Source organism: Garra rufa, chromosome 15 (assembly GCF_049309525.1).
Source record: "Garra rufa chromosome 15, GarRuf1.0, whole genome shotgun sequence".
Lineage (NCBI taxonomy): Eukaryota > Metazoa > Chordata > Actinopteri > Cypriniformes > Cyprinidae > Garra > Garra rufa.
In genome coordinates, this window is record NC_133375.1 from 17,610,732 (window position 1) to 17,616,731 (window position 6,000).

General features: G+C 33.2%; 1 pseudogene; it reads left to right on the forward strand.

Annotated features, from left to right (window-relative positions):
- The window catches only part of LOC141287668 (NADH-ubiquinone oxidoreductase chain 1-like), a 32,047-nt pseudogene that overhangs the window by 21,725 nt on the left and 4,322 nt on the right, over positions 1–6,000 (forward strand).

Consider the following 6,000-nt stretch of genomic DNA (forward strand, 5'->3'; position numbering starts at 1 on the left):
AAAGTTTTTGAACCATAAGATTTTTCATGTTTTTTTAAGACTTTATAATATTACAACAGATTTCTATTTCAGATAAATGCTGTTCATCTGAACTCTCTATTCATCAAAGAAAATCTACTGAGCTGTTTTCAACATCATAATAATAATAAATGTTTTTTGAGCAGCAAATCTAAATATCAAAGTGATTTCTGAAGTCTCACTGTTTTTGCTGTACTTTGGATCCAATAAATGCAGGCTTGGTGAGCAGAAGATACTTCTTTAAAAAAACATTAAAAATCTTGCTATTCAAAAACTTTTGACTGGTAGTGTTTATATATAGATGTTAGGTACAATTCATCCATCTTGCACTATATAATGAGTGTAGAGTATTAAGCACCAATGAGGTTAAATTAGCACTGGCTTTATACAGTTTGACCTTAAAACATAATACTACACTAGCAATGATTCTTCTTTTTTATGAGAAAAATTAGTGTGAGAGAGAAAGAGAGCACACGTCTAAGTCAGTTGTGGCCTTTATTAGGATCACTCATGATTAGCTAGAGTTTAAAATGGGTGTGAAGTGTCATTCAATTACAAATGCCAGAGCAGGCAGGGATCACTGCAAATATCAAGAACACTGTTCTGAATGAGTGTAATGAGGCACTCTGAACTCAGCCATCATTATGGACAGGACAATCTGAATAATTAGAATTTTTATGAACAGATTTAATAAAACAATGGAGTTTTGGTAAATTAGCTTATAACACAGATTCAAGTGTCAAGGCTTTGGTACGGACATTGTTTAAAAATGTAACAAGGCTAATTTGACATACAGTATGTGTGCTTTTGAGTGAAATATTGCAATGTCTTCTTTTATAAAGCATATAAATGAAAGTCAGACTTTAGACTTTAGCTTATTATCAACACAAATAATAATAATGTATCTCAATGTACATTCTATAACAATAAAAAAATCTTAAGTCTTAAGTAGCATGAGTATATTTGTAGCAATAGCCAAAAATACATTTTATGGGTCACAAATCTTTAGGATATTAAGTAAAGATCATGTTCCATGAAGATATTTGGTGAATTCCCTACTGTAAATATATCAAAACTTTTTAACTAAAGGGTTACTCCACCCCAAAATGAAAATTTTGCCATTATTCACTTACCCCAATGTGGTTCCAAACCCTTTGTTCGTCTTCAGAACACAATTTAAGATATTTTGGATGAAAACCGGGAGCTTTTTGACTGTCCCATTGACTGCCAAGTAAATAAATCTGTCAAGACCCAGAAAAGTATCAAAGATTTCATCAAAATAGTCCATCTGCTATCAGTGGTTCAACCATAATTAATAATATATATACACACACACACACACACACACACACACACATACATATATATATATATATATACACATATATACATATATATATATATACATACATATATATATATATACATATATATATATATATATATATATATATATATATATATATATACATATATTTATTATTATTATTATTATTATTATTTTATTTTTTTACATATCATTAAAATAAAAAAATAAAACTAAATAATAATATCTCATTATACATCCGATGATTAAAAGTTGAAAAAAATCTTATTTTTGCAGTGTCTCATGGACAGTTCTTGAAAAGTATTTAATTTAAAAGACACAAATAGTGTTTAATGCTACAAATTTGCCCTATAATTTGCCATAAAGCTATAAAATAAATTATGTGTGCTTACAAATATAGCAAGGCTAATTTTACATTCAGTACATGTGCCTGTCAGTGAAATATTAAAATATCTTCTTTTATAAAGCACATAAATTAAAGTCAGACTTTAGACTTGAGCTTATTATCAATATCTTGTACATCCAATGACTAAAAGTGGAAAAAATTCTACTACTAAAAATTCTAGTACTTTTTTTTTGCAACAGTTTTTGATAAGTTTTTAATTTGAAAGGCACAAATAGTGTTTAATGCTACAAGTTTGCCCTATCAAAAGCTATAAAAATAATAATTTGACATACATGTGCTTTTGGGTAAAATATTACAATATCTTCTTTTATACAGTAAAGCATATAAATTAAAGTCAGACTTTTTGCAGTTGACACACTTTTTGATTTGATTGAACTAATGATCAATATTTTGACAGTAGCTTTTTTTCAAGACATTTTAAAATATATTAAAATAGAAAAAAAATTTTTTAATGATAACAACAAAACATTAAAAAATCGCAATCGTAAAAATCGCTTTGTACTTTTGATAACCATAAGTGGAAAAAATTCCTTATGTATGCCCCATGGACAAATATATGCATTATGAAAAGTATTTAAATGAAAAGACACAAATAGCATTTAATGCTAAAATTGTACTATATTTCTTTTTAATAATTTTGGTTATTTTGGTTGATGTGTATTATTGTTTTATTTGTTAATATTGATTTATGTGTGTTTAAATAGCACATAAAGTTAATGTGCTTTTGAATGAAATATTGCAGTTTGTTCTTTTATAAAGTGTATACATTTAAATCAGACTGTTTAATTTGTGACAACTACTGATCAATATTTTGTCAGTAGCTTATTTCAAGATTTCATCTGTTTTAGCGAGGAATAAATCTATTTCATACTGTTTTTCGCATGTTTTGAAATTCTAATTCAAGCATGGCAATACATTCTCCGTTTTCATCTTTTCACCAGTCTACCATTCCATTACAGAAAAACACCGGGAGCAAAAGGTTACCTTCTCCACAGAAACATGTAAACAGACTGAAAGGTCATCAAACAGAGCCCCGTGCCGCAGCGCCCATCTCTAGCGGAGGAGGAATGTAAAAAAGAAAGGTTGTGAGGAAAAGTGGCTGGCCCTTTCAAAAGCACAGAACAGGACAAGAAGGGTAAGTAGAAGAAAGAGAAGCCGAGAGCACACGCTTTCTTCCATATCCACCTCCATAAGTCTCCTGCAACTCAATTGGGTGAATTAGAATAGCAAGCATATATCAATGTGTAGGACTAACCTTGTTTACCTCGGGGTCTCACGTCTATGCCGCTGTTTCATTGTGGTGTAACAACACTCAAAAGCATTTTAACGTTTGCCCTCATTTCAGGTTCAAAAAAGGGTTCAGATGAGTTTGATACTCTAGAATAAAACAATATACTTGATGCTTGATGTGAGGTTAACATACAAAAATTTGTTAAAGATGATCAGGGTTTTGTAACTTTTTTTGCGATGTGTCTAAACACGAATTCCCATATTGCTAATGTACTGGCGGGATTAACTCTGCGACAACAGAGTAATATATTGCCATTTCGTTTCAAATGACGCTAGTGACATGGATTAGAGCAATAGAAACAGAAGAGGAATATAAACCAGAGATGACACCTAAAATGGCTGCTGATTTATCGCCGTGGTGAGTTTGGTACTGGGCTTCCATGTATATTAGCGCAACAAATCTGGGTCCATTTAGCAAGGAGATGCTCATACATACATCACCAGTTTCAGCTCCAAGCCAAGGTCAGAACTCATTGCATCAATCTTTTCAGCAGAGGCTACTCCACACAAGGGCAGGTTTGTAACTGTCGCCACGGTAATAGAATCTTTTTTTCCTCTGCTTCATCTTTTCTCTTATCATGTGAAATATATATTCAACTTCTCCTCTTTCCCTCATTCTCTTCCATTGCATTTTTTTATCTTTAAAACATTGGGTGAACCTCATTCTTTTTCCGCGGACACATGCTCTGAGGATCATAGATTTTTAACGCCTTCATTTCTGGCCCTGTCAGGGGGCCTTTATAAAAAATAACAATCCTTCTGCAAAAAGCCTTGACCTCCTGAAAGAGCTTTGATAGGCTTTTCCTTTAAAATGTATTGAAAATGAAACGTGTATATATTTGTATACAAAACGTGTGCATTTACTGTTATTTTATGCTATCTGTATATGTGTATCAGGGTCAGATATGAACTTTTCCAATAAGGGGCAATATTTGCATTTTTTACATTTGTGAGGGCATTTTTATAATATATAAAAACCATATGTTGTCTTTAAACTCTTGTCAGTAAAATTGTTTAAAATTGTGTCTAAATATTGTAACAATGATTATTAATATCCATATAGTTCAGTTTTGGACTTCACATTCTAGCTTTATAGACAAACATGTCGGTCCATAATGTTAACCAAGTCTAGCACAAATTATGCAAAAATGTGTTTAGTTGGTTATAAGGCTCAATACTGCACAAAACAGTATGCAAAGGCAAATTGATGCAGTGTGAGTGAATCTAAATTCTCAGAATTGACACTTTTCATTAATTTTCACATTTCACTGTAATCGCGATAGCTGTAATATGCTATTTCATTGTGCAGGGGCATTTGCCCCTTTGTTTTGAATTTATAAGGCATTTTTTGTTCATTTTAGTGCAATTTTTTGCCACAAGCTATTAATTTCTGACCCTGGTATGTATATACAGGTGCGTCTCAATAAATTAGAATGTCGTGGAAAAGTTTGTTTATTTCAGTAATTCAACTCAAATTGTGAAACCTGTGTATTAAATTAATTCAATGCACACAGACTGAAGTAGTTTAAGTCTTTGGTTCTTTTAATTGTGATGATTTTGGCTCACATTTAACAAAAACCCACCAATTCACTATCTCAACAAATTAGAATATGGTGACATGCAAAGGTTTCCTGAGCCTTCAAAATGGTCTCTCAGTTTGGTTCACTAGGCTACACAATCATGGGGAAGACTGCTGATCTGACAGTTGTCCAGAAGACAATCACTGACACCCTTCACAAGGAGGGTAAGCCACAAACATTCATTGCCAAAGAAGCTGGCTGTGGTAACAGAGTGCTGTATCCAAGCATGTTAACAGGAAGTTCAGTGGAAGGAAAAAGTGTGGAAGAAAAAGACGCACAACCAACCGAGAGAACCGCAGCCTGGAGAGGCTTGTCATGCAAAATCGATTCAAGAATTTGGGTGAACTTCACAAGGAATGGACTGAGGCTGGGGTCAAGGCATCAAGAGCCACCGCACACAGACGTGTCAAGGAATTTGGCTACAGTTGTCGTATTCCTCTTGTTAAGCCACTCCTGAACCACAGACAATGTCAGAGGTGTCTTACCTGGGCTAAGGAGAAGATGAAAAAGACTGTTGCCCAGTGGTCCAAAGTTCTCTTTTCAGATGAGAGCAAGTTTTGTATTTTATTTGGAAACCAAGGTCCTAGAGTCTGGAGGAAGGGTGGAGAAGCTCATAGTCTGTGATGATTTGGGGTGCAGTGTCATCTGCTGGTGTTGGTCCACTGTGCTTTTTTAAAAATCAAAGTCACTGCACCCGTTTACCAAGAAATTTTAGAGCACTTCATGCTTCCTTCAGCTGACCAGCTTTTTTAAGAGCATTTTCCGGCAGGATGTGGCACCTATCCACACTGCCAAAAGCACCAAAAGTTGGTTAAATGACCGTGGTGTTGGTGTGCTTGACTGGTCAGCAAACTCACCAGACCTGAACCCCACAGAGAATCTATGGGGTATTGTCAAGAGGAAAATGAGAAACGTATTGGTCTTATGAAGTATTCTAATTTGTAGTACAGATAGTGAATGGGTGGGTTTTTGTTAAATGTGAGCCAAATCATCACAATTAAAAGAACAAAAGACTTAAACTACTTCAGTCTGTGTGCATTGAATTTATTCAATACACGAGTTTCACAATTTGAGTTGAATTACTGAAATAAAAGAACTTCTCCGTGACATTCTAATTTATTGAGATGCACCTGTATATACTTTTTTTTTTTAAAGCTTAGATGCATTAAATTGCTCAAAAGTGAATATACATATATCTATATTATTACAAAAGGTTTCTATTTCAAATTAATGCTGTTTTTTTAAAACTAACTTTTAAAGGGTTAGTCCACCCAAAAAATGAAAATTAGTCCATCATTTACATACCCTCCTGGCATCCTATGTGTATATAACTTCCTTCTTTCAGACAAAATATTCTCTAATATTTTTGTGGAAATCAG